The 14,352-nt window shown below is 44.0% G+C and overlaps 1 protein-coding gene across 30 annotated transcripts in view; it reads right to left on the bottom strand.

The window, feature by feature from the left end:
• The window catches only part of KIF1A (kinesin family member 1A), a 120,868-nt gene extending 111,154 nt beyond the window's left edge, over nt 1–9,714 (bottom strand). For 5 of the 30 annotated variants that reach the window (XM_028730777.2, XM_028730787.2, XM_028730778.2 and 2 more), the window contains exon 1: nt 9,114–9,711. The gene's annotated coding sequence lies outside the window, so the exon portion shown is untranslated. Of the gene's footprint in view, nt 1–9,113 lie in introns of all 30 variants that reach the window. The other 25 variants (XM_028730768.2, XM_028730770.2, XM_028730772.2 and 22 more) reach the window with 12 other exon arrangements.
• Nucleotides 9,715–14,352: the final 4,638 nt, after the last annotated feature.

The following is a 14,352-nucleotide window of genomic DNA, read 5'->3' as shown; positions in this document are numbered from 1 at the left end:
AATATAGACTGCATTTTTAATCAAGGTTTATATTGACTTATATTTTGATCAGGTTCAAAAAGTCTAAAAAGGGCTTGAATTCATAAAAGTTTCATGCCAGGCAGACCAGCTGCTTAAGAAAACACTGGCAATGTTTTCCTCCTAGACAAGGGGCCCCCTTGATTTATAGCAGGAAAATAACTTTCAAAGTCGTAAAAGCTGGAATTACAGGCTGAAGACCAAGGCTACACAGACCCTACATAATTAAAAGTGGTAGGTAAACAGTAGAATAAAACCATGTGCCTTAAACTTGAGCCACAGGACAAAAGGTCAAGAGCACATGGAAGAGAAAACAACTAGCTGGAGTATGAACAGGGGAAGAGGCTTTTTATTTCCTATTTTATTTTGAGGCTGTAAACTGTTCCTTCCTTTTACTTTGAGGAGATTTATCCTTCTAAAAAGCTATATATGTTATGTATGAAATATGCTGGCTTAAATGTAATTATGCAAAGGATTTAAGAAATGCTAAATTCTTATTTCATATAGTTGTAAGAGTTGTATTTAAGTCAGCCCCCCTGCCAGAAATGAGACGCCATCCGAGCAGTTCTGATATATATGGTTGTCAGACATTTGTTTAGAAACCTTCATATGAAGTAGATCTTTCAATGTTGATGTGAAACTCAAGATCCTTGACATATGTTTAAGATACAAATTTAAGATTAACCATTTGTTTTAGAAGGCAGTAGGGCAAGGAGGGCAGGAGGTGAGCTGGTAATTAAGATTCCTTGTTGAGACACATGTAAAGATATATTAATACTTGTTTGTCAATTATAAATGGAAGGAAATATAGCTCTTTGTCTCCCATAAAAGGCAATAGGAAATGAGTGTATTTTTGTGATTGGTCATACCAATCAGCCAATAGGAATTTCAACCAGGCTGATGGGACAGATGCAGCCACAGGAGGAGCATAGGGGGCTGGATTAAGGAAATATAAGTGCTGGCCATAATGGCAGGAGGCAGGCCAGAGCTTGGTAATCATATACCACTGTGCCTCACATTTATTTGTCTGACAAATAAATTATTATTTTAATTTCTCTGTTGCTGCGTTGAATATTTCATTCCAGCTAAGCGTCAACCACAAGCAGGGTGCTACATTTTATGGTGCCTGCGACTCGGATAAGTGGTCTGCTGGAACGCAGCCCCTTCGCCCTATTGAGCAGGGTACAAGAGAGAGGATCTCTAAACTGCTTTTCCAGCGCGCACTGGATAAATTTTTCCAGGGGAACGCAGAAGTCTCGTCTGTCTGATACCCTGCTCACTGGCGGCGACGGACCGGGGGGAAACGGAACCAGCTAAGGGTAAGTGCACTAAGGGGTTTTGGCCCTCCAATTAATTGGGAGGAAGAGAAGTCCTGATCAAACTTCTGCGTCTCAGTAAAGGGGAACTGAGTACGCTAGGTGGCTGGGTACATCAGATGGTGATCTGGTGTAGGGCAAAAGGGAAGATTGGGAGGTAGAGTGTGGTTGAAGTATCTAGCGCATTGCATGTGTGAGAAAGTACAATGTGTAACTGACCTAAGTGTGGAGTGAGTACTACTTCGTTTCCCAGTAAGGTGTGTGTGTGAGTGACTGAGTGGATACTTCACAGGGCCATACAATGGGAGTTGGGGGTTCAAAGGGGGGAAATACACCTCTTGAATGTATGTGAAATAATTTTAAGAAAGCCTTCTCAGGGGCATATGGAGTCAAAAGGACGCCAGAGCGCTTGAGAACGTTATGTGAACTAGAATGGCCAAAACAAAATACTGAATGGCCATCTCAAGGAACCTTTGATATAAATTTAGTAAGCAAACTTTGGTCTAACATCACCAAAGAAACTGGAGGGTGCCCAGAACAATTTTCATATATAGATTCTTGGCTGAGCACATTAAATAAAAATCCTCCATGGATAAGGGAATGCAAAGTCCAACGATGTAAATTATTGGCTGTAAAAGCCAAAGCTAGGAAAGGAATCTTGCCAAATAAATTCAAACCCTCCACCAGTTGTAACCCCAAGGCAAGAAAGTGGAACGAATAATGGGGGTAGAGACACAGAACTTGACTCCTTGATAGATTATGATAAATATCTTCAGGAGGCATTGGAGTCCTATAATGAAGCCCAAGCAGAAGTGGTTATTCCACCTGTGAGTCCCAGTAGAACTCCATCTACAGTCTCTTTTAGTGGAACAACTGATTGCCTACCCCAAACCCCTGTACATCCAAGTCCTAGAGAATTATTACAGAAGTTACAGGGAGACCTTAATCGGTCAGCAAGCAATACAGCCAGGCGTATTAAGCTGTTAAAAGAACGCCTTGGGACAAATACCATCCCCTATGATTTGAGGCCCCTAGAGCAAAGTGAAGAAAAAGGTCACGTAGTAGCCCCTCTCAGAAGAGTATTTGATGCACTTGAGGAGCCTGTGCTGGTTAATGGGCAACCTGGACCACGGCCACCTCGAACTTCGACCCTGCAATGTATTCCATTCACAACTACAGTCTGATGAATTGGAAAACGCCCCATCTTTCGCAGAAAAACCTCAGGCTATGATGGACTTGGTGACTTCAATAGTAATACTCTCTTCACCACTGAGGAAAGGAGAGACATAATTGAAAAGGCACAGATATATTTGCGTGAGCAGGCCAGAGTGGGAAATATTTATAATATTGACCGTCATCTCCAGGACAACTATCCCTTGGAAGATCCTAATTGGGATCCAAACAATGCGATTCACCTGGCCAGGCTTACCACCTACCGCCAGACGCTTGTGCAAGGTATCTGCAGGGCATGCCAGAAGCCCACTAATATGTCTAAAGTTTCAGGAGGGTAGATGTGTTACCCATAACACTGTTTCGTGTTCGGTGCGCACCCACAAAAAGACTTAAGTTGTCACCTTTTGAGCTCCTGTATGGGAGGCCGCCCTCCTTTGTTCAGGATATTCCAACTGACCTCAAACAAATAGGAGACCATGTGACACAGGGATAAGTGCAATCTCTCTCCCGTGTTTTTGTCTCTCTCCCGTGTTTGTTTGTTTTTTTATCTTAACAGGTGGGCCCTCAAGCACACGCCGTGCAGCATTGCTGAGCAGATTCATCAGCTCCAGGCTGGCATAGCATATGGGTGAAAGAGTGGAAAACGTGATCCACTTGCACCTAAGTGGCGTGGACCTTACACCGTCTTGCTCTCTACTCCAACAGCGGTGAAGGTAGCTGAGGTGACCCCCTGGATTCATCACTCTCGTTTGAAGAAGTCTGAAGGCAGTTGGACGTGCAAAGGTGACCCCTCTAATCCTTTAAAACTGACTCTCTCCAAAAACCCCTGTATCTAGCCCTACGGGGAACGGGCTAGGTCACGGGCAACATTAGACGACCGGCCTGCTGCAGCCACAACTTGGAAGCTGGCTGACCTGCGCACGCCTGAAGCTTGAGGAGCATCTGAACCAGCGATTGTGAAAGGGAAGATTCTCTTATACAATTGATTGACTGCCCCCTTGTGGAACAATTATCAGAGATATTACACATTGGGGATCCTCGGGATATATGTTTTGGTCTTGGTGGTTCCCCATTTCTGTCACTGGGGGAATTATATTGGGACTAATAGTTTTATGCTATCACAATAAGGTAATCTTTTGTGGAAGGAATGCATATGCTAGACATCAACATGATTTTATTATTAATCCTGATCCCTTGGTAAGGGGAAGGGTCCTTGAATCTGACCAAATTTGTTAAATATGGATTCAGCCATGACCACAATATGTGGGTAGGCTTAGCTGCGATGGTAGGCAATGTGGCAAATAGGACCAATTGCCTTGTTTGCTCTCTTGGGCCAGATGATTCAGAGGGAGGTATGCCCTTATTACCGATACCATTAGATGCCATTGGTATGGTAAGCGAAATGCCACACCAAACAGAAGTACAGAATTTCCCCGGATGGAACTCAACTAAACCATTACGAGTTATACCTGTACAAGGGGAATTCTGTGTACATAAATCATCAGATGCAGCTGATTCTACTATGATAGGCTCTTCTCATTGTCACTATACTTGGGATTATATTAAGAATAGTCATACCTGGGCACACGGTACTACCTATCGAACTCGGAATACCTTGCCCTGTGCACCTCCTTTTATTCATGCATGGAAAGTGGTATGGAACACAACTGTGACAGAAAAAGGCAATCTAACATACTGCACTGTGAACTCTCTGCCTCTTTTGATATTTTCGCCTTCTGTACTCCACGTACCAAAAACCTCAGACCCGATGGTTGTGGTGGATATGTGGAGAATGGGCATACAAGAAACTCCCTTCCAAATGGAGTGGGACTTGTTTCCTGGGATGGGTATTACCACTAATGTGGATTTTGCCCACTAGTTCAGCTAAGCGAACACAAAGAAACGCTGATATTTCTCATATAGCAGGAGGAAGTACCCAAAGTTGGAGCGGTACTGATGATTGGCCACCAGAGCGCATTATAGCCTATTATGATCCTGCCTCCTGGAATCCTGGTGAGCTCATACAAGGGGCACGGGATCCTATTTATAATCTAAACAGAATAATTCAATTACAAGCAGTAGAGGAACTTGTAACCAATGCAACGGCCCAGAGTTTGAGACTTATTGCACAACAGTTGGATGAAAGTAGAGCCCCATTTTGCAGCTGAAAATGGGAATGGATTATGTACTTGCCAGGCAGGGAGGTCTATGTGGAGTCTTGAACTTGACAGGGAATGCCTGTTGCTTTAACATTTCTGATAATGGTGAGGCAATCCGTGTGTTGGCCACAAGGAAGGATGGGATATGGGATGGCTCACCAATTGGTTACCTAATGTCACAGGACTCAAAGGGATACTATTGTCTTGCTTGTTTTTCTTGACGGTAGTAATAATGGTTTTATGTATGGTGCCATGTATCATCTCATGTTTTAAGATCAAGCTATCAAGGACCTTGGTGTGAAGCAAGGTCCTTGAGCTTGAAAGGGGGGAATGTGGCATCTGAATATAGACTGCATTTTTAATCAAGGTTTATATTGACTTATATTTTGATCAGGTTCAAAAAGTCTAAAAAGGGCTTGAATTCATAAAAGTTTCATGCCAGGCAGACCAGCTGCTTAAGAAAACACTGGCAATGTTTTCCTCCTAGACAAGGGGCCCCCTTGATTTATAGCAGGAAAATAACTTTCAAAGTCGTAAAAGCTGGAATTACAGGCTGAAGACCAAGGCTACACAGACCCTACATAATTAAAAGTGGTAGGTAAACAGTAGAATAAAACCATGTGCCTTAAACTTGAGCCACAGGACAAAAGGTCAAGAGCACATGGAAGAGAAAACAACTAGCTGGAGTATGAACAGGGGAAGAGGCTTTTTATTTCCTATTTTATTTTGAGGCTGTAAACTGTTCCTTCCTTTTACTTTGAGGAGATTTATCCTTCTAAAAAGCTATATATGTTATGTATGAAATATGCTGGCTTAAATGTAATTATGCAAAGGATTTAAGAAATGCTAAATTCTTATTTCATATAGTTGTAAGAGTTGTATTTAAGTCAGCCCCCCTGCCAGAAATGAGACGCCATCCGAGCAGTTCTGATATATATGGTTGTCAGACATTTGTTTAGAAACCTTCATATGAAGTAGATCTTTCAATGTTGATGTGAAACTCAAGATCCTTGACATATGTTTAAGATACAAATTTAAGATTAACCATTTGTTTTAGAAGGCAGTAGGGCAAGGAGGGCAGGAGGTGAGCTGGTAATTAAGATTCCTTGTTGAGACACATGTAAAGATATATTAATACTTGTTTGTCAATTATAAATGGAAGGAAATATAGCTCTTTGTCTCCCATAAAAGGCAATAGGAAATGAGTGTATTTTTGTGATTGGTCATACCAATCAGCCAATAGGAATTTCAACCAGGCTGATGGGACAGATGCAGCCACAGGAGGAGCATAGGGGGCTGGATTAAGGAAATATAAGTGCTGGCCATAATGGCAGGAGGCAGGCCAGAGCTTGGTAATCATATACCACTGTGCCTCACATTTATTTGTCTGACAAATAAATTATTATTTTAATTTCTCTGTTGCTGCGTTGAATATTTCATTCCAGCTAAGCGTCAACCACAAGCAGGGTGCTACAGTAACTATATAATAGCAGTTGTGAAAATAAGATCTGCAAATGCAGTGATCCATACACCCCTCACCCTTTGTCAAAATGAAGTTGGCTGAGAATTGAATATTCCTTAGTATCTTAGCTTTTACTCTGCCCTCCCACCATGTTGTCAGTGACCTTAGTCCTCCCCCACGAGCTATGAAATGGTAAATGGTAAACTATTCAGAGGATGGAGAAGACTTGGCCTGGCCTAGCTAGGGTTGCAAGGAGATATATCAAAAGAAACCCATAGCAAATCATAATGGCAAGTCACAGGAGTCACACTGTGACCAAAGCAAACTAAAGCTGAGCCAAAAGAAATGCTCTGAACTTATGATTATTAAAAACTTCTGTTTGCAATGACAGATGTAGAAGACAGGCCATAATCTTGTCAAAAGGCCACTGTGGATGAACATGTGTTTGCATCATCCAGAAAACAAAAAAGCATGTGACCTGCTCCCAATTCTTTCACTGGAAGCTAAAAAAAGGCAGAAGTAAAAAAAAAAAAAAAGGTAAATGGTGATTATCTGGCTTTGGAAATTTTGGAGTGAAATCCAGATCATATGTCAGCACTTCCTCTTCAGTGGTGCTGCAGGGCAGGACTTCAGGTACTCAGCAGAATGAACAGGAGGGCCCCCAAATGCAGCAGGCCTGGCTTACAACATTTTTAAGTACTGTAATGAAGTAATGCAGAAGATTATCTAAAGAGGGCACCCCACCCACAAGACTATGAAGCCCAGAGCCCAAAATTATCTAATTGAACCACAGGTCCTGTTCCCTCCTTATATGAACTATTTCATGAGGCTTACAACCCTAAAACAGCCGCCTCATCTCTTATTGACAGTGGCAAAACCTGGTTGTCGTTCTGTGCCCTAAAGGAACGAGCATTGCAGCAAATTCGTATTCCTTGAGGTGCTGTTTGCAACTGCCTGCCTGGAGGACTCGTGCTATGACATGCACAGATTCCTTCCACTTCTATTTCCAACTCTGAATTTATACTGCTGAAGTATAAAGGGTTCCTTTTCCCTAGCATACTTCATAGAGGACATGCTTTAGGCTGGGGATGGGGGAGAGATGTCTCTTGCTCAAAGCCCTTGGCACAATAGCATAAGTCATTATATTCAGCCATGTTGTCAGCAGGCATGTTGCTCCTAAGATGGCCTCGGTTGACTTCCAAGCAGGCCACACTAATAGCAGGGCCCCCTCCCTGCTTATAGTCATCACCTCTGCCATGTATCTAATGCCCGCAGGCCCTTTTGTCTTTTCAAGATCATTCAGGAAGATGCACCGTTTCTGTCTGACACCCAAAAGCATTATGGTACTACTCTGACTGGGATTATAAGAGAACTAGTAAAGGACCTTGTGGTGCTCAAGGCAGGTGCTAGATTTAATCATGCAGTCGGTGTCCATTTTTCACATCCTCCTTTACCCAAACAAACCCCCATCCAGGACATATTTAAGACCAGGGGATGCTATAGTACAAGCCTATCCAGTGATACTACAGCAGTGTGGGCTCTAAACCCTATAAAATGGCTGACACCCAGATAGATTCTCCACCCACATCAGAGCAGTCCTATACACACACACACACACACACACACACACACACCTAAAGTATTGCCTTTAGCTAACAGCTTCTTTCCCCTCAAATGCGACAGATGACAATGTACCCACCTTTGTTTTGCTGTAGCCAACATTGTTCCATCTTCATCAAACAGGACTGTATTTTTATAAAGATATTTGCCATGCCACAGGTTTCCAAGGTTCTCCGCACACCCACACAGAAATTGGGAGCCATAGCATGTGCAGGAAATGGAGACTGGAATGTTATTGCTACTGTTACAACATACATAGTTCCTTCTCACCCTCCCGCCCTTGTCTCTCAAATGTGCTTTCATTAAAAGGATGCAGGGTTTGGTTCAAATCAAATAAGTGTGAATTATGGGGTGCTCAAAACATACCGTAGGTTATGCTGGCTGGCTGGCAAGCCCTCGCCCAGTCCCCATGACTCTGCATTCTTTTCATGGTCCCTGTGTCACAGCCATTGGCGCAGGGGCAGGTGGTGTGGGGCGGGGTGGTGTTTATTAGCAATGCATTTCTGTTGCCTAGCTGGACATTTTTCAGAAGCTTGCAGATTGATTTGAAAGACAATAAGAGGGTCTTTCTTCTTTCTCACAGAGCAACACAGACTGATCAAGGGGAAAAGGCGTCTGCCCTCTCTATGATGGATTAGGAAAAATAAGCAAGTGGAGAAAGCACAGAAAACTAGTCAGGCATCACAATAAAAGCTGTGCCTGGTGGGTGTTTTTGTCTTTTGAGTTTGAGCAAATTGGTTATCATTGTAATCTAAATTGCATTTTATTGGAAACATCACATTTCCTTTTACAAGGGATGGCTCCTGTCTCCATTCATTCCTAACATCATTTTCCAGTCTGACTGTTCTCTTACCTGCTACCATTACTGGCCATAACACCCCCTCATACTTCACACACACACACACACACACACAGCGCTTTCCAGTGGAAAGAAAAATAGAGAACAGAACCTGTGTTGTCACTTAAATCTTGCTCTTTCCTTAATACACATCCAAGGGACAGAAACAGTGGCCAGATGCTGGGGCCCATCATTGGACACACGCAGAGCGACAGACACACACCCGTGATTGTTTCCCCAGAGAATTCAAAGCAGCATCGGCTGGAAACTGGTGTCCATTGTCCTTTCTTGAAACCCAGCCAGCAGCAAAGGGAGGGGGAGAGATGCGCAACTACCAGCTGCATTCAAAGCAGAATGAATAGGACCTGCGAGAAGACCTGCAAGGGCTCCCGAGGCCTCTCTCCCGCGGATACGGGCCGCTAGAGGGCCAGTGCTGCAAAAGGCGAGGCAGCTCCAAGGGCGAGAGAGGAGGAGGAGGAGGAGGGAGGGGTACCAAGAGAAAAGGCGATGGAAGGCTGCGGGCTTACCTCTTGCGGGCTCAGAGGCTCCGTGCAGTCCGCCCTCGGTTGGGAAATGCCGGCGCTGGCATTGGCGAGGCTCCGGAATGCGGCCCCTGCCTGCGCGCCCGCTTGCCCGATGGAACGAGATGCGAAGAGACGCGCCTGGCCGCCTCCCCGGGCTTGTGGTGCTGATGCTGCGCTCTCTGGGGATGCTCGATTCCTGCAGGTTCACTGCGCGCCCCGCCCCTCGGCCCTGTCAGCGCGCTGATTGGCTGGCGGAGAAGAGGAGCCTGTCGACCGCAGCCGCCAGAAGGGCGGGGCTGGCGCTCGGCTTCTGCCGCTGTTGATGCTGCCTCTCCGGAGGGAGGAGGGAGGGAGGCGCGCCTGCTCTGGGCGCTCCAGAGGCCGCCGACCTGCTCACTGCGGAACTGCGATGCGTGGCCCCGGGGAAAAGCCGGCAGAGGCAGCCGTCTTCGCCCTGGGCAGAGCACAAGCGCCTCCCCGCCCACTCCGCGTATGACTCCTCAAAGCAGCGAGCGAAAATGGAGACGGCAGGCATCCGTGCCAACCGCATCCATGCACTTGCTCTATCGCAGGAGATCTGACTCATCATCCCCAGCCTGCGCATCCACACAGGGCCAGACCAACGCGCTTTTGGTGCTCGAAAATTGCATTCCTCGCCGCCCCGCTGCACACACGCTAGCAAGGAAACGAAATCAGTGTTATGACAAAAACAAGCGAAGAGCGCCAGCCATATATATATAATATTTTATATTTATTTATATATATATATATATATATATATATATATATATATATATATATATATATAATCGGCGTTTTTAGTCTTCATTGCTGCAAAGTGATAGCATGTGAATATAGCAGGTGTGTAGCCGAATCAAGTACAGTGGTACCCTGCAAGACGAACGCCTCGCAAGACGGAAAACCCGCTAGACGAAAGGGTTTTCCGTTTGCGAGTTGCTTCGCAAGACGATTTTCCCTATGGGCTTGCTTCGCAAGACGAAAGCCCATAGGGAAATCTCCGGGACAGCGGGGAAGCGCAGCGTGTCTTCCCCACTGTCCTCGGACCTCCTCCCGCCGCCCGCCATCAGAACGAAGCTCCGATGCCGGGCGGGGGGGCGGGAACACGTTCTCCCGCCGCCCGCCATCGGAACGAAGCTCCGATGCCGGGCGGGGGGGCGGGAACGCGTTCTCCCGCCGCCCGCCATCGGAACGAAGCTCCGATGCCGGGCAGGGGTGCGGGAACGCGTTCTCCCGCCGCCCGCCATCGGAACGAAGCTCCGATGCCGGGCGGGGGGGCGGGAACGCGTTCTCCCGCCGCCCGCCATCGGAACGAAGCTCCGATGCCGGGCGGGGGGGGGTGGGAACGCGTTCTCCCGCCGCCCGCCATCGGAACGAAGCTCCGATGCCGGGCGGGGGGGCGGGGACACCTTCTCCCTCCGCCCGGCTTCGGATGGCTTTCCTGAAGACTTGGGGTGGGAGGAGGGTTTTCCTTCCCGCCGCCAACATTCAGAATGCTGTTCTGAATGTTGGCGGTGGGGAGGAAAAACCCTCCTCCCACGCAAGCCCCGGGAACAGAGGGAAAGCGCTGCGCGCCTTCCCCTCTGTTCCCGTACCTGTCCTGAAGGCTTGCGGTGGGGAGAAAAGCCCTTCTCCGCACCGCCAGCCTGGCAAGCGGTTTCCCTAGGAACGCATTAATTGATTTTCAATGCATTCTTATGGGAAACCGTGCTTCGCAAGACGAAAAACTCGCAAGAAGAATAAACTTGCGGAACGAATTAATTTCGTCTTGCGAGGCACCACTGTAAACACAGCTGATCTGCCACATTTGTGTGCTCAAATCTTTTTGCAGAGTTCACATTTCGGGATTGTATGGAATTAATATTGTATGCATTGGTGGCATCAGCCACAATACGTTGATAACCTTTCAATTTTTCATATGATGATTCTGCAATGCCTCTGGTCTGCTTGGGATATATTTCATCTCGCCTTGACCAATTTGGTATTGGGAACCAAATCATCATTGCAGTAGCAGCATAAAATACGACGACGACGACAACAACAAGAACAACAACAACAACAACAACCTACCCTTCAACCCCAAGGTTCTCAGGGCAGTTCACAACATTTCAGTAAAATACAAAATATCCAGCATTTTCTAAAAGGGAAAGGTAGGACCATTCATTAACCAAGCTCCTTAAAAGGAAGAAATTAAACTGAGGCTTCTATAAGATACACAGATGATTGTCATCTAGTGACAAAGCAGAAGCAGGTGTTTCCCACAGTAGCACTAACCCTCTGGAACCTTTGCCCCTGTAATCCAAGAGAAGTCAATTGTGGAATGATTTAGAACTTCTTTTTAAAAATTGCTTGCATTTCCTGGCTTAATTTTTATATTGTACTGCTTAGTATTTTGTCTCCAGATTTTTATTCTGATATTCAAAGTATGTGTTTTGTTTTATTGGAATTTTCACTTAACGATTTTAGGGTGTCATTTTGTTAAATCACATGTTGGAGGTTTTTATATATTAAATGAACTATATACATTGATGAAATAAATATTCTATTGACTGCTTTAATATATGGGTTTTTTAGTTTTGCTACATTGGTGTTGGTTTCAGCCGTAGTGTGTGCATGCATTTTTTTAATTGTAAACTGCTTTGTAAATTAAATTTGGCAAATACTGCATATGAATAAACAATACTGTATTCTGCGGATAATTGTTTACATTTTTGTTTTACTGTATTTTATGGACCTTGGGTTTTTAGTTCTGTTTTGTAATTTGCCCAGGGCTCTCATAAGTAAAGCAGCGTGTTACACAAGAACAACCCCCATACCAGTGTTAATCTTGGCCACGAGCCCAAACAAGATCTCAGCACTTTGGATATAGTTCATAGATTAATTAGGTAAATTAAATCAACTAATGTTTATAGTTGAATAAACAGTGGGGGCAATTTTAATTAGTGATCACCTATTTTGTTTGGTGTTACTACAATTTAAGCGGTGTTGTGAGCTAAACCGTTTATCTTTTGTAGGGTTATTTTGTTTCTGTAATACTTTTTTTTTAAGTTGGCCCTTGCTTTAAACTGTATCTGAAAGCTGTTTATTTCTGTTTGGTTCAAAAATATTAGGAATAACTTCCAACATAAATAATCCACTTGATACAGGAAAAATGTAATAAATGACTTATTTTTCTAATTTCAGGAAAATAGCATCCTATGCCCATCCCAGCATCATTTATTGTGCGCATCCGATAACACCTCTTACTTTTTGTCCCAAACTCTTCATCAAATTTAATTACTTAATTTTCCACTCTGCTTGCTTACTCTCCCATCTCTGAATCTCAGACATTTCCCCAGTATTCTAAAAGTGAGGACTGTATTGGTCCATATTGAAGCTCTTTCTTTGTTTGTTTTATTTCTGTCATATAAAAAGACTTCTTGTCTTTGCTGCAGACCTAACTGCTTACGATGTGTGTATCTCCCTCAGCTGAAGCATGCATGTCACTATTTACAGCAAGGGCATATGAGGTTGGGCTTTGCATCTTTTTAGCTTTATCTCCAATTTTACTCAGGCTGGCATTTGCTAGTTAGAACGCTGACCTTCCTGCCAGATGGAAATATTCATTTATACCAATAAGAAAAGAAGCTTACATCCAAGTTTCCTAGCTAGCAGATGTTGAAAACAGCATACGGGTCATCCCTTGGTCACATACTCTTCGCATATATTCTTTTCCAACGAAGTTACCGCATTTCAAAAGCAAACTACAAGGAGAAATTCTATACCTTATCTTGCTTTCTTGTGATATACAAAAACAAAAACAAAAAAATTACTATCATTATTGATCTCATTAAAGGTACTGTGACCATGTGGGTTTTGAAGTTTTTCCTTATGGCTGCCTTTGTTTTTAATAATAATAATAATAATAAATATTATTGTTGTTTAAATTTATTACCTGCCCTTCATCCTAAGATCCTAGAGCGAGTTACAACAATTAAAAAACGTTAAAAGCAGTTAAAGAACTAAATTAAAAGCAACTAAATTTTGCTTAAAAATAAATAAAAAAGCAGTAAGAAGTAAATACTGCCAGAAGCAATATGTTTCTGAATATCAGTTGCTGGAAACCACAGAAAGGGAGAGTGCTGTTGTGCCTAGGCACTGCTTGCAGGCTTCCTATAGACATTTGGTTGACCACTGTGAAGGAAGAAAGCTGGACTACACATATATGCTAGGGCCAGCTTTTTCTGGTATAGCCTGAGATTTCATTGCTTCTATAGCCTTATGCATTTATCCTCAAAAAAATGAACCAACCAAAATGGTTTCTCTGGAAAGAAAAAATACAATTGATCTTTTTCTGAGGAAGCAGCTGAGTGAAGTCATCTGATAAGTGTATCTGTCAGGAAAAAGACTTCAGGAACATGGGGAAACCTGACTGGCTTCACAGGAGAAAGCACATTTGTATCCTCTCATCACTAAAACATATCTCTAAACCTTTTATTTGTCAGTGGTGGCAGATTTAACATTTAGTTATGAGTCAATGAGTGGTGAGCTATTCAATTGGATGATGTGCATTGTCTGACTTTTGTGTCCTCTAAGCCTTCCATGACATACATGCATTTATGAATCCACCCTAAATAATAAGTCTGCAGGCTCAGAGAAACTTGGGTTTAAAAAAGTATGGTCTGTCTCCAGTCAGTATACTCAGATAAGGATTTTATCTGATAACCCTTCCTACCCAGATCTTAACACTCAGGATCACTGCAGCACACTAGCCTTTTGAGAAGAAGCATTTGTGGATTCCCTTTTGTGTTCAGGGCTGCTCAGGTTTGCATCATGCACCTTCTGCCTTTATTACAGCCCCATCCCCTTATCTGGAAGAAGATTGTTTCCCTGCAGTTCACTAAATCCCAGCTGGAGCATTTCCTGTTTGACTCAAGCCCTGCTGGAATATATCCACTCCATTGCTCTGTTGTTATCTAATGCCTGTTTGGCAGGGTTGCAAAACTGCTGTTATGATGGCATGAAGGAGAGAAAAGGAAATTAATGTTTGTACTAAATTGGGTAGGATATTGGAGGTGTCTGCTTTCGAGAATTCATTACCAACATTTAGGATAACTGCTTACACAAGAGCACCTTGGTTACAGCAGGACTCATCTCCATATTACAGTAAAACATTTGTCCCAGGACCCAGAAGCCACAGAGACAGCAATGGCTCATATAATCAGGCAGCCATGGTGCATGGAAG

Source organism: Podarcis muralis, chromosome 6 (genome assembly GCF_964188315.1).
Source record: "Podarcis muralis chromosome 6, rPodMur119.hap1.1, whole genome shotgun sequence".
Lineage (NCBI taxonomy): Eukaryota > Metazoa > Chordata > Lepidosauria > Squamata > Lacertidae > Podarcis > Podarcis muralis.
This window is presented reverse-complemented; position numbering and strand designations above follow the sequence as displayed.